Below are 25,534 nucleotides of genomic sequence, written 5' to 3'. Positions count from 1 at the left end.
TGCAGTGGCTTCTCAGCAAGGCTTAATTAGAACTCGAAACTTTGAAAACAAGGCATACGAAAATTACTGATACAGCAAGATTATTTAGTGTTGACCACATTATCTGACCTTTTACATATCTGAAACTAAAGTATTAACTAGGCACTTGAATTTAAATCAGATAATGCGCAGTGTGTATCTCTGCTGGGTTGGGCAAGGCACTTCACTTAAATAACATGAATAAGGTTACGATAAAGGTCCGATTTTTGTGTTGATGACAAACATTCATTCGACAGATTTAATAGACAAGAAGTTATTTTATGGACTTTTTTTACTTACTTACTTTAAGGACATTGTATACTACAAGTTCTAAAGTATTTTTTTTATTGCAACTTTTATATGATTGAACATATTTTTCTTCAAATATTTGATTTTCAACAGGGATTTACCTTGAATATTTGGTATTTTTACAGACAAAAAATTAAATATCGCTGCACACAAAACTTGTTCTGTATGATGCATACAAAATCAGTACTCTGTTTTGCATCAGAGCTCTGGGATATTGTAAATTCATGTAGTTCAATTCTAAATTTCATTAATACTTCACGTGATCATGAATTACTTAGTTAACATATGATCATTATCTGTAATAAATTATTGCAGATTATGAGATCCTCACTGACGTTGAGTTTTATACATAAAAGCAGATTTTTGAATCTAAACTTCACATAAATAACATTTTTCTGTATGGCAATAATATTTAAATGATAGAGAACAGTGGTCATACGTAAATAGAAAGAGCTATGTTCACTTAATCCATACAACGGTTTTGTCTATATCCCAACTACATGCACATATTTTTGTTATATAAACAAGATACTTAATTTGTGGGGAGGGGAGGGGGGGTCATTTTAAAGTTTCATTCAAGATCCATGTTTTATGAATCACAATATGAAAAATAAATTTTGCAAAAAACATTTGCAAATCATTTCTTTCATAAATATAGACAAAGCAATCCACCTTAACAAACACCAACATCAAAACATGTGTTATAATCTTAGAGGCAATTATATCATTATAAATACCGGTATGCTTCACATGAAACTAAACGTGTGCTCTTTTCGAATTTGCGAAAATGTTATGAATTTTCATGTAGCCTGTACTAAACATTTTTCTTAGTTTATGAAAACAAAGCGTTCTACCTGTAGTTGTGTTTTCTTTGGCAGACCTTTGAAAACTACGACGAATTTATCTAGCTCGAAGTTGTGTATTGATGCAATATTGTGATTTTTTAAAGGAAGACTATGAACATAATCATTAGTCTAGATCAAGGCATATATTTAATAAACGTTTTGTGTACGACAACCTACCGTCGGGTAATGCTTGTGAATGGATCTTTTCAGCCAGCAGATTCATTAACAGGCTCTTGAATGTTAGTATTGTGACATCTGATTCAATCGTAGGATAATGATCACAGCAACTTCCGAGTCCGAGCGTGTAGCCTTTTACGAGGTGTTCCAGAAAATCACGGCACATAACGGAGGAGGCTTTGTAAGAGTCTTCTAAACGGAAAAGAAGTAACAGTAGAATAATTTGGCAGTGATGTTGATCCATTTCTTAACATGGTCAATGCAGACGTATTTGACAAATCGCCGAGTGAAATGCCGAGATTATCATCAAATTGAATGCTATTGAGATATTTTTCCTAAAAATGCACTGCATGGAATAGAAATTCCAAATTTAACTATCGAGTAATTTGCCAATAGGTATGATAGGCAATGAAACTGTTCTCGACATGACCCCGCTATTCAAAACAGAAACATCGAGAGTAATCTTCACAATCGTCTGTTCCTTGACCCATTTTCTCAGCGTCCACATCGTTAGTATAAATGTAGAGAATTCTTTAGGTTATGGGTTTTTTTTAGTTGGAAAAAAGGAAAATATTCGTAACGTACAATTTGTACTCAAAGTAGTATATTTTCTCCTTATATTTTGACTTCAACAATTTAAAAACGTACCTTTGATTTAGGATTGTTTTCCTCTTCATCCATGATTTACATGCAGTAATCAAATACGTTGTTTGTATCCTTGAAATGCAAAGCTTGTAAACTATAGGAAGACCGACCTGTTTATGCTAATACAAAAACGACACAGCATGGTTCCACGGCAACCGTTCTACACTAATTAGGCCGCATCTTAGACCACTCATTCAGTCTAGATTTATTTCCCAATGAACAACAGACGTGTCTTCTTTCGATATGTAACATGCTCTACGATCTATCCAAGTCTCTCTCTCTCTCTCTCTCTCTCTCCTCTCTCTCTCATTTTATTCAAGTGTTTTGGTCAACGGAAAAGATGTCACTTTTATGTCACACACTTTTATGTGTCACACACACAGAGAGAGAGAGAGAGAGAGAGAGAGAGAGAGAGAGAGAGAGAGAGACTGACGGACAGTTACATGTACATGTAGGCAAACAAGCGGACAAATAGACACTGTTTGTAATTTGTAAGCATACAGCCATAAAATAAGTCATGAAATTTGACTCACGGGTTTGTAAAACTTTGCAAGGCTAACAGGGTTGTTCGCATAGTATTTCTATTATATCAAAAACTAACTCACAACGTTATAGAGGATTGTCCCAAAGCGTTGATAAGTAGCGTTATTCACTCAATAATGAAAATAAAAAATGAAAAGTTAAAATCAGCATAAAGAAACGAATATCGTGACGAAAAGTACTTTTCAAATTAAATAATTAAGAAATTAAAAAAAGGATAAAATTTGTTCAGGCTCATTTTTAACCAATAAAAAAATCATTTCGTAGTAAAATGGCGACGTCAGATCTAGAGTTTGAGGCGATGCAAAGATAACAACTTTTGTATTGATCTTTAAACAGATCTTAAGGCGATATAAAAGTAAATAAAATTTACATAATTGCTTAGAAATGAATTTTGTTATCAAATAGTCAAGTAACAAAAAAAGTCGTCATACGAGTAAGATGACATCAAGTGGAAAAAAAACCCTCTATCGATAGACAGACGTTATACAATAATTGATGCAGGCATGTTTGTAAACGAGACATCGTAAATATGCATGCGGGGAACATGTTCAAGGAAAATGTTTTCTCTGATGCTGTTAAAAAATAAAACGATTAATCTAAGTTTTCCCCATGTAATTTGAGAATATGTATCATAAAGCTTCAGTAAATAAAATGACATAATTTTATAATTGATCTGAAGTATAAGCCTAATAATTGTAATGGTGTAACCCCCCCCCCTCTCTCTCTCTCTCTCTCTCTCTCTCTCTCTCTCTCTTTAAAAGCAATCAATAAGAAAAAGTATGTGCAGTATTGTCGACCCTGGCGGTGATTTAGAGGAACAACGATTCTTCTATATATGGAAGGTCTTTCGGCATACCTATGTCAGATGGTACCGAAGATGACCAGGGAATAGGCAGAGATTTCACGAATTAAACATTGTTTACGGTTGGAAGTCTGTCATTTGTTCATAAAGTCAACACAGTCCGTGATTTTATTGAAGAAAACATTTATATTGATTCCGGAAATATTCACACATCTCCATCTCATTTTTTTTTTTACATACAAACAATTGACAAATGTATTTTATTTCCCTTAAATCACGCTACAAAATAGCAAAAACGTAGGCTAAGAAATCTCTTTTTTTTTAAGTCTCAATGGTTATCGCGTGAGCGCAAACCATTTTCTACATTGTAACAATTGTGTTTATTTCTTAATTGAACAGCAATAAATATTGCATCCACCTAAATTTGACGAATGATTCAAAACAGAAACAATTTCCGCATCCAAAAGATGTCAAGATACTTGAATTTGAAGACGCCCCTTATTGGACACCCTTTCTGAATTATAAAGCTGTACTTACTCGACAAATAATTACCTCTTTCTTTCTCTCCCAAAACTTACAGATTTTGATATGTCTATGTGAGGATCTTACGACATGTAGATGTCTCATTTGAATTCTCTCTCTCTCTCTCTCTCTCTCTCTCTCTCTCTCTCTCTCTCTCTCTCTCTCTCTCTCTCTCTCAGTCTGGGTGATGGTTAACCCTAACCCTGACCGACCACGCAGAGACAGGGAAATCGCTTCTGTCATCTGCTTGGTCCCCCTGATTTTGACGAGTGCCGATTTTGTAGTGAAGAATTTCATCAAAGAATGTGCGATTTCTCCGCTTCACAGGCGGGGTCCGAATTTTGACATCGAGTGCAGATATTGAGGTAAAAGGAGAATTTCATCGGGTAAAATGCGATATATCCACTTCGCGGGGAAGGTCCCTGCTTGATACATGTTCATGTATCTTCCCACCGAGCGCCGGGTATTGTCATTTCGTCCGATGGGTCTGTGGATCCGTGCTGCGAGTAAGTCACCGCTTCGAGAACCGGAGCAGACCTGCCGAACCATAGCCGCAAAGCCTCTGCGGACAAGCCTTTCTTCCCCGTCTTCCGCCGTATCCTTCCTCCGTCGTATCCGTAGCGCCGGCTCGGACAAGACGAGCATCACCACAGAGCTCATGCGGAGTCGGGCGTCAACGAGTACGTTCTGTGTTCGCTTCGGAGGCGGGGTACCGCACCCGGAGCCGGGCCCAAAACAGCACTGTCTTTGTGTTTTCGGTCCGTCCAGACTGAAGCAAACTTCCCCAGAGTCAGGATTAGGGTGAGGGTTAAATTGATTTGCTAAATCTGAATAACTTTTTCTATGGTCGGTTTAAAAATAATTACATGAAGTTATTCGCTTTCGCTAATATTTTTTCATTAAGGTCTTCCGTTTCCAACGGAAGACCTTTCTATTATTGTGCGGGATTAAGATTATTCTTATTTTTAGGGTCTTCCGTTTCCAACGGAAGACCCTCTTGTTATTCTACGGTTTCTTTTTCTTTATTAGGGTCTTCCGTTTCCAACGGAAGACCCTCTTGTTATTCTACGGTTTCTTTTTCTTTATTAAGGTCTTCCGTTTTCCAACGGAAGACCTTATTGTTTTCGTACGGTTTCTTTTTCCCTATTATTATTTTTTTTTTTCTTACAAAATTTGTGCAGGCGATTTCTCAGAAATGGCTCAGCCGATTTTCGTGAAACTTTCAGATCTAATAGATATTAATCCGAACTTAATATACATTTTTTTATTTTGATGACGTCATTTCCGTTCTTGAGAAAATGACGTTTTAACGATTTTCAGAGGGTCGGCTTGTCCAGGGATCTCCTCCTAAACGGTAAAAGATATTGAGTTCAAACTTTCAGGGATTGTAGACAAGAGATTGTAGATGTGCTATTTGGCATTCATATTTGTCATGCTCAAAAGGCGTTTAAGCTCGTCTGGTCCCGAAAATTGAGACTAAAAAAACGTCGTTATTTTTAACGGTTTTCTTAGTTTATCTCTTTTCTGAAAAATATTTTGTTAACACATGTATTGCAAAAAAGTTCATATTTACAAGACTTTTCATTTGATATCAAGAAAAAGGGGCTGGCCCCTCAAATTAAGGGACCAAAGGGCTCTAAAGTCTTTCATCTGTAGCCCTTTACTGAGGGATATTTTGTGAAACGTTATAGAAGCAAATATGTTTATCTTACAGTTATTTATCCAAGCAATGTAATGATTTTATCATGTGTTACGTAATTAGTGGTTTTTAGGGGCCAAAAGTCTAGAATTTTGACCACCCATATCTCAGAAAGAAAAAATATTTTGACATGCAGTATAGAAGTAAAAATAGTCAAAATGATGTACTAAATAATATGCAATTTTCAAAATTTCGTTAAATAGCCCCTATAAGGAGTTAAGGGATCGGCCCCTAAAACGTTCTTTCCCATATATCTCAAGAACGGTAACGAATCTCTTAACACGTATTGAACAAAATGTGTTGAAATTTAGATGACCTTTAATTTAATATCAACAAAACGGGGTTGACCCCTAAAATTTCGGGGCCAAAGGGCTCTAAAGTCTTTCATCTGTATGCCTTTACTGAGGGATATTTTGTGAAAGGTTATAGAAGCAAATATGTTAATCTTATAGTTATGTATCCAAGCAACGTAATGATTTTATCATGTGTTACGTAATTAGGGGTTTTTAGGGGCCAAAAGTTCAAAATTTTGATCACTCATATCTCAGAAAGGAAAAATATTTTGAAATGCATTGTAGAAGAAAAGATGCTCAAAATGATGTACTTAACAATATGCAGTATTCAAATTTTCCTAAAACGGTCCCTATAAGGAGATAAGGGATCGGCCCCTAAAACGTTCTTTCCCATACATCTCAAGAACAATAACGAATTTTTAACACCCGTTGAACAATGTGTTTTTAGAATTAAATGACCCTCAAACAATGTAATGTTATGTATCCAAGCAACGTAATGATTTTATCATGTGTTACGTAATTAGGGGTTTTTAGGGGCCAAAAGTTCAAAATTTTGATCACTCATATCTCAGAAAGGAAAAATATTTTGAAATGCATTGTAGAAGAAAAGATGCTCAAAATGATGTACTTAACAATATGCAGTATTCAAATTTTCCTAAAACGGTCCCTATAAGGAGATAAGGGATCGGCCCCTAAAACGTTCTTTCCCATACATCTCAAGAACAATAACGAATTTTTAACACCCGTTGAACAATGTGTTTTTAGAATTAAATGACCCTCAAACAATGTAATGATTTTATCATGTGTTACGTAATAAGGGTTTTTTAGGGGTCACAATATCAAAAAGTTATATCACTTGTATCTTGTAAAGGTGGCAGGGGATAGTTTTTTGGTCGAGGAAATGTGAGACAGATAGTGCTCATATATGTGATTTAATTTTTCAGTGGATTTTTAAATTTGCCAAAATTGATTTGCATGCAGGGGCCACATGGTCCCGAATCTTGAGAATTTTTAAACATTTCAGAATAAAACAAGTACAAGTTACATATAGCACTATATAGAATAGCCGGGGACGGTCTCAAAATCTTCTGAAAAATTGTTCTTTCTTCACATTTTCACGGGTCCAGCACCACCCTCCAGTCCCGAGCACCTGCCATAAACTACCATAGGATTGGTAGCTCAATGTACTATGTATACCCATGCAAATAATCACCAATTGATGGGGGGTCAATCACCTTCTTTTCGAGTTACATTTCGTGTTCTGAACCTACCCTACTTTTCAAGCACTGAACCGAAAGTAAAAATTTTGGCCACAGTATCGCATTTTCATTCCATATCTGACCAGTATTAAAGTGTCATATATCAATGAAATTGAAATGAGCTCCTCTATCCACAACATGAATGCAATAAATATTCTAGCAATTTAAATCTCTCATACATGTATAACCAGCGAAACCTCAAAAAAAATATTTTGACAAGTAATATACAGAAGAAAATATGCTCATAATGATATGTATAAATTAATAATAGTTTTTTTAATTGATTTGTCAGTGTCTAGGCAGATTACATCTGTAAATACATCAAAAAGAAAAAAATCACGGAACACACAAACCGAAATAGTATCGAGTGGTTTAATTTGATGGATTAAATTTTTCGTAAGAGTTATCTAATAAAGTTGATGTCATATTCTTAAAATAGAATACACTTGGCGTCGTCTGAGAAGAAACTGCGCAAATACAAGATATTGTGGGACATCGTTGAAATTTGAAGACATTGATCAAGATACATATATCATTAGATATTTAACAGCACAGGAAATATAAGCATTGATCTGAAGTGTGTGTAGTCGATTATTTGACCGATTATTTGATCAGTGCATTGAGCATCGTAAGTATTTATGCCCGAATTATTGTCGAACAAAGTAATCTTTGACAGTTTGTAGTTATACCATTGACGGAATGAAAATTTACTTCGCTCGACGATTGAGTTTATTTAACACGTTACCGTTTATGTGTTTGTATACTGTGATAGATAGAACTGCGAAGTTCAAACTCCTATGACAAAACAGCTGTTTAACAGGTCCAGCACAATCTCTTGATTAACTATACATGTATAGCTTGGACAAAAAACAAACTATATAACTTATTAAGCTATTCAGAGTATCTTGATTTATCAATTTTGTCATACATTTTTCTTAAAATGTTTATATTTTAAGCATGTATAAAAATTCGCACTTTGGTGCAGTGATAGTTTTCAACTTTGAACTGTTCTGTAAACGAAATTGTATCTCCTTTTGGGGTAATTGATTCATGACCACACGTTACTTCTTGAATGAAATATAAAGGAAGTCAGTTATGGTAAACAAGACAACTGATTGGCATAGTAATTCAGCACATCAGAAGAATTCTTGTCCACACCTCAATGTACAAAAAGTGGAGGACAGGGAGTCAAGTGAAGTTGTACCCAAAGCGACTCATACCCAAACAAACTAAGTATCGATTGGTTTGGTGGTAAACATGTTTAATTGGGTTGTAAATGTAAAATATATAATCTGTTAAGGTTAGGTTTTTATATAATTGCAATACTAAATTTAGAAATAAATGTAGAATTTTTTATAATATAATGTCATGTCCTTTAAGTAGTGCTGAAACGAATACCATAAATCAGTATTCGAATATTCGTGAGTGCTATTCAATTCATATTCAAATATTTGTAGATGTCAAAGACAAGGTATTAAGTTTGTATTACTAAGTGGGTGTATGTGTAGACTGCTTAAACATGAGTATTCATTGAATTGGGTGTACATTTATCTTTTAAGCAAATAATATACTGATAATTTTTTAAAAATGTCCTTTAAATAGAATCACAAGTTTGATTACTTCTTTAATAATATACTACAGTCCAAACTCCTGTGTGAGACCGATACGTAGCTTCGTAAGTCATTCCAAATATTTCCGCCATGTTTGATAAAGTATTAAAAAGAAAACTGATAGCGCTCATAGTTCTAGAAATGTTCTGTTTATTTGAGAGAGAAAAGACACATTATATCAAGGTATCTTTTTAAAAAAAACTTTCGATGTACCTTTCGATATTAACTCTCCGTAGCTCGCACTCGATCAAACATTTAAGCAAATTATTTCTTCAGGGTCTATTATGAATTGATAAATCCAGAATGTTTGTCTCCGTTCGATGTCAACCATGCTTTTACTTTCAAGGTAAACAAGCATGGCAGAAGAGTCTATATTACTGGGTTAAGTAATAGATTCTACCAAGCATGGCAGTCATAGATGGCTTGTCTTTTCTTTCGTTCAAAGTAAAATTGTCCAGCTTCTCCTTTCCATTGTAACGAAATAACATGATGCTGCTTAGTTTACAATGCTTAATATGGGTGTTAGACATGTGATCGAATATTCGAATGCTAAATATACATCCGAATATTAGAAATTTGCTATTCATTCGCGAATATTCATACATTCGTTTCAGCACTACCTTTAAGTTAGCCTAAGATTGAGGTTCTTATATCAACATTTGATAGAAAATTCTGTTTAAATACAATCTTTTCTTTAAAATACTGATTAATTAGATTCACAAATTTAAAAATTCTTCACACTCTTTGAAGGCAGACATAGCATTATAATTAATGTCATTTTTTACTCGACAATTTGATTACAAGTCTGTTTGGGTATGAGTCAGTTTAGTTAAGAGTTGACTGTAATTCATGGACAGTTACCAAAACAATGGAATATATTTTAAACCTAAAATTGTTCAAAAGCTGCAATGTTAAAACTCTCTAATAAGGGTTACTTTTTTAATGGTCAATGATGCAAATATGAGTAGTTAGTTAATTGGGATTTTTCGTTTATTACTTAAAATAAATGAAAAAATTGCTTATATATAGCTTTATCAAGCTATTTTGAATACCTTAATGAAGAAATTGTGGTGGACCTGTCTAACAAAAAGTCGGATACATTGAATACGTTATACGATAATTTAAAGTGTGGATGCTGCATCTTACATTTAGGAAATAGGCTTGCTGATATTGCACGAGAAATCTAGAGAATTACCCCAGTGTGCTAAGATGTTTTTAAATATGGCTAAGTCACAGACCTCTTAATATCTATGTGTAGGTAATAGAAGTACATGAACTTTCTTTTTATAAATTATGTATACTTTGATTGTCAGACCGGATCAAATATCGGTGCTAAATAACTCAGTTGGTAGAGCACCGAACTGGAGATTTAGGGGGCCCAGGTTCAAATCCTTGACTGTTCCGTCATTATTTCTCCCATCCTGTCACAATACTATAGTTTGTTTAAAAATATTTATGCAGCATGTTAGGACGACTTTTAATAAAAATAGACATACCTGCGAAAGAACTGCAATTGAAATAGATGTCAAAGGGAAATTTTTCAAGATACTTTCATTTACACAGTCATTATCATTTTTCCCTTGAAAAATATCTTGCGGAAATTTATCATGCAGAATTTTGACATATTTTCTCCATTTGAAAGTCAGTCTGAATAGCTTGCACAGTTTCTCAACATAATCATCCAGGTCTGTTGCTATACAAAATCCTCAAACGTAAGATTTTTTAGCCATGTATAAAACCTGATAAGCTTTGAGTGGCTTTTCACGGGAGAAATCTTAAAAAATGTTCATACTCTTGAATGAACAATGAAGTCTGAGGTATTTATAAATATCCATTGATAAAGCAAAATGTGAATGATAAGAAGTCACTGTAATGAGTTGAAGTCGACTTGAAGATACTTCCTGTCCAAGACTGACCAAAAGTGATATTTTCGATGTATTTACAGAATTGAAAAATCCACCCACTCTTTCCAATTGTCTCATTTAACATTACATATCGTTAATGTTCATTTGACCTTGAAATAACATCTGTTATGATAATTGCTCTGAAAATGAAAAAGAATCAACATATTTTTACCCTATTATTGTAAATATGCATCATAAATGTAGAAAACATGTAGAATTTGAACATTTTTCGTGGATTAATCATGCGTCCCCAGCTACCTGGTTGTGTTTGAATTTCATTTTAATTAAAAGCAGGTATCACACTTGTAGGTCTTACCAGCAAAGTTAAAAGGAGACTAGAAACCAGAATAAATGAAATATACACAAAATATGATAAATATAAGCTTACTTTCTATGAAAACAAGAAATCACATTAAGGGTGGCATGTCTTTTTGTGAATAAAAATGCTACAGATCATCCATTTACCAAAAAAAAAGATCAATTAATATCAGTGATGGTTGTTTTCAAATATGTGTGAGAAATGACTCAAGGAAATTTCTTCAAGTTTCATAATATTAGGTTAAAGTGTTTAAACTAATGCTTCTTATGAAAATCAAAAGATAGGGGGAGGGTATACATATAAGGGCATTTCTAAGTGATGTGATGCTTTTATCATAATACTATCATGTAGGTGTATATAGAATTGAATAAGGTTTCTTATTTAAGGAGGTTGAACAACAATTGACCTCTAAAAGATTAGGTATAGATGCTTTACTTATGGAGAACCCTATGAATCTGTGTTAAATAGTTGAAAGTGGAAATGGTGGGTTCACTTAAATGGCCATAATTTTCTAAATCTTCTATGGAATTGGCAAAATGTGGTATACTCTTTCTCAGAATAGCATAAGCTTTTTATTTTCTAAGACAAAATTACTTTTCAGAGAATGTTAGTGTAAGTTAAAAGTAGCAAGGGACAGTTTCTGATAAAGTACCTGTCAATATTTTTGAGAATTGCTGTACTTAAAGGATTATGAGTGTTGCTAAAATTCATGAAATGATTTTTAATGATTATCATTAGTTAGAGGGATGTCTCTTGTTGAAATTAATATGCAATATGTAGGCCCCATATGTTAGGTACATGGAAATTAGAAGTAAATTGCAAAACCTGCGGCTATGACTGTTGTGTTGACTTTCCACAGTGAAATTGCAAGTTACAGACGAGAGGTAAAATAACACGAAAAGTAGGTGGATGGGACATTGTGAACTTTACACCCATAAGTTTAGGACATGTGATGGTGCAACATGCACACAGTACGAAAGGTCAACCCTTTGCAAGGAATTAGCTGGGGAAGGTCTATAAAGCTGAAAAATCATGAAAAATTAGCAAAATATGAAAGGGTCAAAATCTCATAAAAACCAGTATGTAGAAAATTTTACAGGTTATAACTTTCTTCAGAAATTGGTGATTGGTTTAAAAAGTATGATTTAAAGGTATTTATGCTAAATGGGAACTGAGGAAATTCTATTTACAGAGTTCCAAAGACACACATCCCTTGGCTACAGTAAATTGTATAAAAAAAAACTATCCTGTGCCACCTTAAAAGCTGTTTAAAAGAGTATCATTTTGATGTTAAGAGGTAAATAAAAATTGATGAAATAACCATATCACTGCATATCATGCATATAGAGTATTAAGAGGGAGTGATAGTTGTCACCATATTTAGACTGTATCAGTCTCCTTATAAAGAAGTGTTTATGTAAAAATAAAGGAAAGTCCCCAATTTTTAAATATTAAATGTATGACATTTTTAATCGAGTGTTCCAAAGCAAACATCTTGTTATTGGAAAAGTGAGCGGGCGGCTGCCAAAACGATACCCTTTTAATACAGATAACTCTTCCAAAAGATAGGAAGTTGTTGTTTTGCAGATCAAATGTACATATATCAGAGCTGTGCTTTTTACTTGAAATTTTATTTATGATATTTTTGTTATAAAAATACCAGCTGCTGAACTTGGGTAATTCTCTCACAGAATATTGCATGTAGGGTACCCCATTTCTCTGGATGTGTTGTGTTTTATCAATTCAGGGTTAACATACTGTTCACACAAAAGAAAAACCCGGTTTGCTGTAACATTAACAGCTTTTCTCTTGTTACTAAATTATAGTATATAGTTAAACAAAATCATATCTTAAAATTTAATGGTATATCTGATGTTTACATTGTTGCCCACCCAGCCCCCTTACTGTAAATGAAATCCTCATTAAAGAAAATTTTAGTCCTATGGGATCAATTTTTAAACGGGTTTTTAAAAAAATAATTGAAAACAATGATTGAAATAGTAAAAAATTGGTAGGCAGACAGCTGCCAAATGGTTACCCTACCCCTATGGTACAAATAACACTTTCAGCTGTTGAACTTTTTAGTTCAATTTAAAGTTCTTTATTCCAAGAGATAACTATTTTATTATTAGATAGATATTATATAAATAGTGCCTGTTTAAGAGGGCAACAGTTGAAATTGACACCCCGATAAAACTATTTTCAACCGACGGGAAGAGGAGGTTGACAATGGTTTTGGAGGGGTGTCAATTTCAACTGTTATCCTCCCAAACAGGCACTATTTATTTTATTATACTGAATGTCTTATTTTTAAAGAAAATTTTACTGCTTTCACATAGAAATGACGTGAATTCTATGGCGAACCGAACAGGTTTTATACAGAGAGGAGCTTTATCTGGCTATTTTTATTTGATGCAAAGGGAGCTATGTTTAATTTCACTATGTGGTTATTTCTCTATAACAAATGAAAAAAGGGATACACAAATTTCTTTACGCATTACGTTTACTGTCAGTTACATTAATGAGCTTAAATCTGACATCTTTGATTTTTAGCTCACCGAGACGAAGTAAAGGGGAGCTCATGCTATAACCCCGGCGTCAACGTCGGCATCCGGACCTGGTTAAAGTTTTTGTTGCAGGTCCTGTATCTAAGATATTACTTGTCCTATCTTCACCAAACTTGCATGGATCATGCATCTGGGCCTACTTGTGTGGAGGCATCCTTAGATAGTGTAGATTCAAATTGGCTCAAATCATGGTCCCTTGGGGTAAGGTGGAGCCACAATCAGGAGTCAAATTTTTGCACAGGAATATAAAGAGAAATTTTATTTTAAATCTTTTACTTCGAACATGACTGGCCAGAAAAGCTCTAACTTGTGTGAAGTATCATCAGGTAGGGTAGATTCATATTGGTCAAATTATGATCCCCGGGGGTAGGGTAGGGGCACAATTGGGACTGGTTAAATCTTTACAAAGGAATATATTAAGAAAAATCTTTTTCTTTAAAAAAAAATTCTTAGAAAAGGTGCAACATTAGTGAAAGCAACCTTGGAATAGTGTAGACTCAAATTTGACAAAATCATATTTTTCAGGAGTAGGATGGAGCCACATGGGGTGGGAGTCCAATTTTACAAAAGAAAACAGTTTAAATTCAGCAAAATTCAAATGTTATAATATATGGTTTAACTTATATGCAAGCATTTTGACATATTTTTTAATCTTTAAAATTGTTTAGAGGTTGGCCTCTGGACAATTCTTGGGGTTCACATGTTTGATGTAGGTTTATATCCCATTTGATTTAGATCTTCTTGAGAATTGTAATGTTCAATATGTGAAATTACTATACTGTGACAAAAAGGGATCTATGATAAACAGAATATCCAGGGATATTTTTATATACAGGATCTGTTGAATAACATTGTCCATATTTTTTTGGGGTATATTGCTCCGTAAAGCTGATTTTATAATGTCTATTGTTGCTCAGGTGAGCAACGTGGCCTGTGGGTCTCTTGTTAGAGCTGGTTAAAGTTTTGTTGCAGGTGCCCTCTGATGATTATATCTTAGTTACTACTGGTTTTAACTTCACTAAACTTGCATGAATGGTGCGTCTTATGATACTGATGCTCCAGACAGGCTTGACTGCTGAATCTTAGCCATAGGTTTCAGATGCTGGAGAAAGTTTAGGTTTTTAGAGCTGTTTAAAATTTTTGTTGCAGGTGCTCTCTGATGATTATATCTTAGTTACTTCTGGTCCTAACTTCATCAAACTTGCACGGATGGTGTGTCTTATGATACTGATGCATCTGACAGGCAATAATGCTGAATCTGAGCCATAGCTTGCAGATGCTGGATGAGGTTAAGGTTTTTAGAGCTCGTTAAAGTTTTTGAAACAGGTGCCCTCCGATGGTGATATCTTAGTTATTACTTGTCTTAACTTCATCAAACTTGCATGGATGATGCGTCTTATGATACTGATGCACCTGACAGGCTTGAATGCTGAATCTGCATTGATGCTTGATAAAGTAAAGTTTTTTGGAACAGATCACATGTTTAATAGATAATAGTACATGTACTATTTCAAACTTGCATAGTTGATTAAACTCTAATATGAATGAATCGCAGAGGTAGCTTCAGATGCAGTGCTTGTTATCCATAATCAAGGATGCTAAAAAATATATCATAGTTATTACTTGTCTTAACTTCACCAAACTTGAATGGATGGTGTGTCTTAAGATACTGATACACCTGACAGCCATGGATGCTGAATCTGAGCCATAGTTTTCGGATGTTGGAGGAGGTTAAGGTTTTAATAGCTCGTTAAAGTTTTGAAACAGGTGCCATCTGATAATGATATCTTAGTTATTACTGGTCCTAACTTTACCAAACTTGCATGGATAATGTGTCTTATGATACTGATGCACCTAACAGGCTTGAATGCTGAATCTGAGCCATAGGTTTCAGATGCTGGATGAGGTTTAGTTTTTTGGAACAGGTCACGTGTTTAATAGATAAAAGCATGCATAGTTGATATAACTATATTATAAATGAGGTAGCTTCAGATGCAGAGCCTGATCTCAATAATCAAGGATGCTTAAAAAATCTCCTACCTCACTCAAACCTGGTTGATAGATAGATGTGTTTGTTGTGTAATGATATAACATGATTTCTATGATAAAGTATTGTAAAATATGATACACAGTTGTTTAATATGATACAATATAATATCATATGTTATAATGTAAAAAGTTAAAAGATACGAGATGATATTGTATCAATTTTTTTTATATTTTATAATATGATATTGTATCATGATATTGTTATGAATAGTATTGTATATTATGATACAGTATAATATAATGATTGTATTAATGATATTGTATTATTTATTATGCCCCCCTTCGAAGAAGAGAGGGCATATTGCTTTGCTGCTGTCTGTTGGGCTGTCGGTCCACCAAAAGTTTCCGTTCATTTTCTTTGCAATGGATGAATATATTGAAATGAAATTTGGTATACAGGTTTATCATGATAATATCTAGGTTAATTTCGATATTGGTTATGATAGAGTAATTTTCGACAGAGTTATGGCCCTTTGACTTAGAAAAATTCAACTTATTTGCAGCTTCCGCTCATTTTCTTCGCATAGGATGAACATATTGAAATAAAATTTGGTATACAGGTTTATCATGATAATGTTTCCAAGGTGGGGAGGGGCATAAGTGTTTCACAAACATCTCTTGTTTATTATATTATCACATGATACTGTTACATATGATATTGCTATATATGATATTGTATGATATAATATTGTTTATTATAGAATATTGTATCACACAATATTGTATTTTGTTTTCCCTTGCACTGAAATGTCACATTTCCATTGGATTTAACATGGCACGTGATTACCTCATATATCTCTATGTAGGTTGTTTGAGGATTACTGACTCACTACGGAAATAAATTGGGTTGATCAATCTCATAGACGGCTCGGCTTCGCCTAGCCATCTATGAGATTGATCAACCCAATATATATTCGTAGCGAGTCAGTAACTAATATGATATTTATTCTATAATATTGTATTATAAGATATTGTTATGTTATATTATATCATATCATACGATATGATTACATCACATGATATTGTATTTTATGATATTGTAATATATATTTTTGTATTATATGATACAATATGTATAATATTGTATTATATATTATTTTATTATATCAAATGATATTGTACCAATTCATATGATACAATTTTGTATCAAATTATATTGCATCATATGATACATCATATTATGTATCAAATATGATACAGTATCATACAATTCAATATCATACTATATTATACTATATAATACCATATGTTGCAATATTATGATGTATTATGTGATATGATATTGTATTATGTAATAAAATACAAATATTTATAACACAATACAATATCATATCATTTGTTAAAATATCATATCTCATTATTGTTTATTACAGTATTTAATATATTATATGATATATATTGTAAGTATGATAGGATGCAATATTGTATATTATATTATGATGATGATAATAAACATTGTATCATATAAAACGGTATGAAATGAACATATGATTATCATACAACTTTTTAACAGATGAAATACCATATTGTGTCAAAACAGTGTCCATGAATATCCAACTTCATAAAGTATGATTTTCATATAATATGAAAAGGGTGGTCTCATAAAGGTGATGCCTCATTAAGGTTTTGCCTCGTCTCGGTGAGCTAAGTAATCTTTGATTACCTTTGTTTATCTCAAGTGAGCTTTCTGATAAAAATTTGTCCACTGTCTGTCGTATTTGATGTCAGGTTTTCACATTTTTATCTTCTACTCCAAAACCACCAGGCAAATAAAACTATTCTATTAAGAGATAAAACATGTGTGCAAGCATCCTTAAGTAGTGTAAATTCAAGTTTGTCCAAATGATGATCCCTAGATGCAGCTACTCATAGGTGATTCAATGTTTATCAAGCAATATTTTTTAGAAATCTTTATAGAACTTCTTCTCAAAATCCTTGTGGTCAGAAAAGCAGTTACTTATATAGAAACATATTCATGTTGTGTGTATTCAAATCATTGTCCACCGGAGATAGAGTTGGGCAACATTAAGGAGTCAAATTAATCTTACACAGGAACTCAAAATATAGAGGAGAAAATTTTTTAAGATTGTCTTCACAAAAACCATTTTGCAGGAAATACTGTAGCTTGAATGGGAGCACAGTCAGATAGTGTTTATTCAAGTTTGCTAATGAAATCACATCTCGGGGTAGAAAAAGGCCACAAAATATGTTGGGATCAAATTTTTACAAAAGAAAACATCAAGAAAATATTTAAGAGTGTTCTTCTCAAAGACCATTTTGCCAGAAGAGTTTAAACGTATGAAAGCATCGTAGGTTAATGTTTGTCAAGTTTGATTAAATAATAGTTTTTTAAATTAGGAGAGTACAATAGAGGTGGGGGTTTAAAGTTTTCATTCAAATATAGAGAAAATATTTGAAAATTATATTCTTAAATAACCATTTGGTAAGGAAATATCTCCAGAGAACAATAGGACATAGCTGTCAAGAGTCAATTTGTTGAAACAACATGTGATTGCTTGACTGTTGAATTTAACACCTACAATAATTAAAACAGGATTTAGTTTATTTTGTCTTTTGAATGATTATAAATATCTTGGGGTGGAAAAAGCAACATAGACTGAAACTTGTATTTTTATAAAATGTGATGGGGGAATGAAGTATCTTAATGATACTGACATTGAAATGGCTAAACATGTAGAATTGTGTTTTTATGTTGTTATCTTATTTCCTTAACTTATGATTTACATTGAATAAAGCAAACAAATACAAAAAAATTGTACTTCCCAGTATATCTGAGTTGAATGAAAATAAATAGTTTTTACCGGGACGGGTATTGCCGTTATTTACCACTTGTATTTCCCAGCAAATCTTGCCCCTGGGGTCATCCCCAGTCACCACGAATTAGAAATTACCATGTATCTCAAATGCGGTTAGGATCATGAACCCTGAATTATATATATTTTTGTTCCTAATGACAAAGGCCATCAAATAGTGTGAAGGTCATGTGTCCCAGGGGTGGTCCTGACCTCCCTTGATCAGGAAGTGCCCAATTATTGTGAAAACACTTTGGATCCTGAACCCTATACCAGATATATTTTTGTTCATTGTGTAAAGGAGCATCAAATGGTATTTAGGTGAGAGGCCCTTGGATTGGTCATTACCTCCTCTGAACAAAAAATCAACCAAATATATTCTAAGTGGTTGAGATCCCCACCCCTGAACCATATATTCTTTTTTTTTTTTTGTCAACGGGTATCAATTGGTATCTAAGTCATAGGCCCCACAGTTGATCCTGACGCCCCCACCCCAAAGAACAGGAAGTGCCTGTTATCTTGAAAATATCTTGAAAAGGCTTAACATTTCTTCCCCTAATCCGAAACCATATATAGCCTTGTTCCTTGTTTAAAGGTGCATCAAATGGTATGTAGGCCATAGGGCCTGGGGATATTACTGACCCACCTTGAAAAGAAAATGTTAAAATATCTTCAAAATGGTTTTAATCCTACCCCTAAATCCCAATATTTACTTGTTTTTTTAAGTCATAGGCCCCATGGTTGATCCTGAACCCCCCCCCCCCCCCCCCCCAAAAAAAAAACCCACAAAAAACCAGGAAGTGCCTGTTATCTTGAAAATATCTTGAAAATGCTTAATATTCCTACCTCTAATCCTAAACTATATATATCCTTGTTCCTTGTTTAAAGGGATATCAAATGGTATGAAGGCCATAGGCCCTGGGCACAATACCTTGAACAGAAAGTGCTTAAATATCTTCAAAATGGTTTCAATTCTACCCTTAAATCCATATATGTTTCCTTGTTTTTTGTGTCAAGGAGCATCAAATCGTATCTACATGTAGGTCATAGGCCCCAAGGTTGGTTCTTAGCCTTCTAGAACAGGAAGTGGCCAACTATCTTTGGGCACTTTACAAACAATTGAGATCCCCCTAAACTACTGTAGAAACAGAAATATTCGATAAGGATTTAATTTCGTTATATTCGATGGCAGTAAAAATCAACGAAATTAAATTAATAACGAGTTTTTCACCAAATTATTAATGAATACAAAGAGATTATGATATGAGGAAATTAAATGCCAACAGAATTTTATTTGGTTAAAAAACACCGAAAGTTTGACCCAACGAAAATATGTGCTTCTACAGTGTGCGTATATATATATATATATAGCATTGAATACTTTTTTTGACGTCATCGTCTCAATCACTGACGTCAAGTGAGCAGACAAATTAAATAATGCGCATTAGCGCATTATGATAATTTGTCTGCTCATCTGACGGCAGTTATTGACACCGCGACGTCAAAAATAAATCATTTAATGCTTATGTTTACATTCCCTGACTGATGAAATCAATTAATTACTTAAATAAATCGATATAAATTGCAGATCACGGAGGGAGTAAATTAATAACAGCAAAAACAGCTGTTTTATAAAACTGGTTTAAACTGGTTATCACATAGAATGTTGAGTTGAGATCGACGAGCATGAAAATATAATCCATGAAAAATGACTCTTGAAATTTTGCTTTTAACAATAAAGTCAACTTTTTTGTTGAATAATTTTTAAACATGGCGTTTTGACAACATTTATGAATTTTTTTTTTTACCGATAACATAGAAATCACCGTTTAAGAACTACTTATGTAAATCACATGTAAATTCTTACGCAGTGATTAGGTGTTGCATTTAGAGGCATTTAAAGATCACATATTTGAATGGAAAATAATAGTAGAATGTAAATATATATATATTTGTTGTGCTAAGGGGTATTGAATGGTATGTAGCTCATGAGACTCGGGAGTGGTCATGGCCCCCCATTGAACAGGAAGTGCCCAAATAACTTGAAAATGATTGAGATCCTAACCTATAAACCATATATTTTCTTGTTCTTTGTGTAAAGGGGCATCAAATGTATGAAGGTCACAAGAATTGGGGGTGGTTATGATCCTTCTTGAACAAGAAGTGCCCAAATCTTCGTGAGCTCATGTTGGTTATGCTGATGCACAGTAAATGACCCCTGCTGAACGTCATGAATCTCTTAAAAAAGAAATAATCAAGAATTAAATCTCATTGTCTGTAAAGTTTGACCATTGTGTGTTTTCCTGACCCCTCACATTCTTGGGAGATTATCTTCGACCTAATTATATTTTGCATCTGTTAATAACAAAGTATATCCCTGTATTAAAAAATATAAAATTAATTTATAAAAAAAAAAAGTACATAAAAATGCCTTTTTTCCAACCAACTTAAATTGACGAGTTGTTTTTCAGATGCCAAAAAGAAAAAGAGCTGTTAACAGTAGACAAAAGCGAGAGAATGACAAAAAGAGAAAAAGGCAGCAGAGACAAAAAACTGCACCTGGAGATGTCCCAGCAGATCAGACTCTAACAGACTCTTCTGTTCCTTGTCGGACAGAGGAGGAAGCTGTTTCAGCTTCTCCCGGTAATTTTCCGGGGCTTGGTTTTATGGGGTTCCCACCTAAAGAGGAAAAACCCCTGGCCAGGGTGCAGGCCTCGCCTCGAGTGAAAATGCATTCACCTGCCCCGAGGTTGCCATCTCCTCGGGGAAGTCTGTTTGTCCGTGAACAGGACAAGGCACCGTCCCCTGACTCCCTAGAAAGGGTTTGTGCTCCACCGAGGGCATCTGGACCGGACACCGTGCACGTGTCTGGACCAGCAGGTCAGGCGCAGTTGGAAACCTCCATGTATGGAGGGACCAGCAGGAAAATAAAAGATGAGGGCAACTTGACGGTAAACAAAAAGGAAACTAAAAGGAAATCAAATAGAAATGAGAACGGAAACAATGAGAAACATACTTTTTCAGATAGATATAATGATGGAAAGACTGAGAAAACTAGTGCAGATTTGTGGCGGCAGAAATCATCTAAAGAAGGTAATTTTGAAATATCAGTGCAGGGTTCATTTCATCAAGCTGACCCTTTCTTTGAAGATAATGCTGGAACACAATGTGTAGCAATTTGTTTATCAGGATTGGCTTATCACAAACTTAAAAGTGCATTAAACTGGACAACATCGGATATAGACCAAGTTTTAATGACAGGCGATGAGTTGTACACGTATTTGCAAAGGAGCTCCTCAATTAATGATAGGTACCTGCTGGTTGAAGAATTACCACAACTCTTTGAATGTTATAATCAATCATATACATTTCATGCAAACGAATCACTAGCAAGTGTTATTTTGGCTAATGATAGCTTAAATTATGCTGAATTTAATGCATTGCCACTAGATGAAGCATTTCAAGTTGCTCTAGCAGACAATGATGGGTGTTTTGTTTGCTTTGGAGGAAACACTTTTTTGATAGGAAAAACAGAATGTGGTTTCTTTGCCTTCGATTCGCATTCTAGGTCCTCTGATGAAATGTTAAGTATGTATGGAAAAAGCACAAGAGTTTTATTTCGAAATGTCTATGAAATATATTCACATATTCAAAATCTAGCTCTGTCAATGGGATATTCAAAAAGCACTGAGTGTAATTTGACAGGTGTGACCTGCTCAATGAATTGTATTGAAAATGACAGGAACAAAGATGAGGAAGAACAAGATGCTGTTGTGCTATTTGAAAAGTCTGTGTTATCAGAAGAAAGAATTGACAAAACATGTGATCAAAATGATGATGTAATATTTATTAGTCAAGAGCAATTTCAGTTTAGTTTTTGTCCATTGAATTCGGAAATTAAACAGAATCTTTGTCAATTATTGAATGTTCCTTACATATGCAATGAAAATTCTGCGTACATGCAACATTCGGAAACAAATATGACAACACCAAGATTAGAAAAAGAAATTGTAGCAGACGGAAACTGCTTCTTCAGAGCTGTTTCATTCAGTCTTACAAACTCAGAAGATTTTCACAATGTTATGCGCAATGCTGTCTGTGAGCATATGATAGAACACAAGGAATTATTTCAACCATTATTGAACAATGAGCCATCTGTTGACAGTCACATTTCATCTACACAAATGTACCAAGATGGTAAATGGGCTACTGATGTTGAAATATTTGCTACAGCCCACTTACTGCACACTGATATCTATACATTTTCAAGAGGATGCTGGCTAAGATTTTCAATTAAAGATGTTGAACCTTCTGAACGAAACAGAACTGAAGCAATTTATTTAAATCATCAACATCAAAATCACTACAATGTAGTTCTCTCTGTGAATGCAGATCACACAGACTTGACTCAAATTCCAAATGAATATGAGAAGCGATGCCGAAATCGAAAACGAATGCAAGAAATAAGACAAACACCATCAGGTAATGCAAAGAAACAGTGTTATGCAGAGAAAAGAAGACAGTCTTTAAGAAAAAGATACAAGTCTGATTTACAATTTAGGGAAAAGAAACTGAAAGCCGCTTCTAAGAGATATTTATGCGATGAAGAATTTCAAGCAAATGTAAAAAATATTAGGAAGCAAAGGTATCATGCTGATGTTGAGTACAGCACCAAAACAAAAGAAAGAAGCAAAATTAAGTACGCAACTGACCCAGAACATAGACAGAAAGTAAAAGAAAGAATTGTTGTAAAGTATGCAACAGACCAAGATCATAAAAACGCTTTGAAACAAAGAAGTATTGAAAAATATGAATTAAATGCTGAACACAGAGAAACTGTAAAGGCAAGGAGCAAACTGAAGTACAAGTTTGATGAAGCACACAGGATACAAGTCAATGAAGCAAGTACAAAACGATACAGGGAAAATAAAACCTACCGGGATGCAAAACTTAATGCAGCGGCTGAGAAATACGAGTCTGATGTTTCGTTCAGGTCAAAAAGAAAAGCCTCGAGTAAAAATCAGTATGATTCCAGTCCAGCTAAAAAAGCACGAATCAAGGAGAGAATAACAAATCAGAAATCTGTTAAGCGAGCTAAACTTGAAAACCAGGATGAGATAGTGAAATTATTTAAAGAGAAAGCTGTGCAGGGCATAGATTATTCATGTTGCTGCTGTGATCGACTCTTGTTCAAAAATCAAGTTCAGAAGTGTGAACAACACAACTATGATAAAAATGAGCATGCAGCAAATGTTGCAGACTTGTGCATTCAAGACAAGTATTGCCACCATTGTTCAAAAGCATGTCCAAAAAATTGTGTTAAGTCCAACTTATGGATTTGTTTTACATGTCATAGAAAAATCTTGAGTGGAAATATTCCAGCAGAAGCCGCAGCTAACAAAATGACACTTGAAGATATTCCAAAGGAATTCCAAGAATTAAACAGTCTTGAAAAACACTTGATTGCAATACACATTCCATTCATGAAAGTTATGGCACTTCCACACGGTGGTCAGCAAAATATTCATGGACCAGTTGTGTGTGTCCCATCTGATCTGAAGAAAGTAACAAGTTTACCAATGAAAACTGATGAAGACCTGTTACTTAGAGTAAAACTTAAGAGAAAGCTAAATTATAAAGGTTATATCGAATACCAGTTCGTGAACCCCAAGCATATATTTGAGGCATTAGAATATTTGAAACAAAACAATCAATGGTATCAAGATGTAACAATAGATACAAACTGGAAACCAACTGTCGAAAGCTGCCAAATAACTGAGCATAATGAACAATTACCAAACGATGAGGATCAGCAACAGATAGCGACTGATACTTGTTTACAACCAGTTGATATTGCTCAAGACGTTCTCGACCATTACTTTGATGATATTTACGATATTGCTCCTGGTGAAGGAAATAATCCGATAAGAATGTTACAGGAACCAGGCAACGAGGCAAAATCATTTCCGTACCTCTTTCCTACTGGAAAATTTTCATGGAATGAGAAGAGAGAAACACGAATTACGTTGTCAAGATACTTCAACAACCGTCTTATGAATACTGATGACAGATTCGCAAAAGACAGCAACTATGTTTTCTTCAGCCAGTTCATGTCTGATTTAAATCAAGTTATAGAAAAGACACAGATATCCATCAGAAAATCGGTTAGAAGAATAGAAGGGGAGCGTAAAATGACTGCTAATATGGTACAAAACCCAGAAATTTTATCAAAGATGATGAAAAATGACGAGGCTTTGCGATTCATGCAACCCATACGTGGAACACCAGCATATTGGTCAGCCGCACAAAAAGATCTGTTTGCTATGCTTCGTCAATTAGGAATTCCTACATGGTTTTGCTCATTCTCTGCTGCAGAACATAGATGGAGTGATGCAATTGCAACAATACTAAGACAGCAAAATGATAGCAGAGATCCAAGTAAGATGGACTGGGCTGAAAAAAATGAAGTCCTCAGAAGTAATCCTGTCACAGTTGCTAGAATGTTTGAACACAGATTTCATGTTTTTCAGACGGAAGTTATATTTTCACCATCACAACCGATTGGAAAAGTTTCAGATTATTTCCAGAGAGTCGAATTTCAGCAAAGAGGATCACCCCACATGCATTGTTTATATTGGATAGAAAATGCACCAAAACTTGATGAAAACGGAGAGGAGGAAGTATGCAATTTTATTGACAAGTATGTAAGTTGTGCAATACCATCTGACAATGAAGACTTGGAGCTCAAGAATATTATTTTGTCTGTACAACAACACAGCAAAAAACATTCGAAGTCATGTAGAAAAAAGGGCACAGAATGTAGGTTTAATTTTCCTAGACCACCATCTACTTGTACGTTTATAAACTCTCCAAACGAGCAGGACACACTTGAAGATGATGCTGATGCAATTCAGTTAAAAGTGGAACATGCAAAAGCTAAACAAATCCTATTACAAGTTTGGAATGAAGTACAAGATGAAGAAAATGGACTGGAAAACACAGAACAGATTTTCGAAAAATTGGGCTTGACACAGTCTCAGTACATAGAAGCACACAGAAGATTAGCAAAGAAAACATCAGTAGTTCTAAGAAGAAACCCATCAGAACTGTGGACCAATCAATATAATCCGTGTCTTTTGAAATGCTGGGATGCTAATATG

The sequence above is a fragment of the Magallana gigas genome, chromosome 1, assembly GCF_963853765.1.
Source record: "Magallana gigas chromosome 1, xbMagGiga1.1, whole genome shotgun sequence".
In the NCBI taxonomy this organism is placed as follows: domain Eukaryota; kingdom Metazoa; phylum Mollusca; class Bivalvia; order Ostreida; family Ostreidae; genus Magallana; species Magallana gigas.
Note: the sequence above shows the minus strand (reverse complement) of the source record.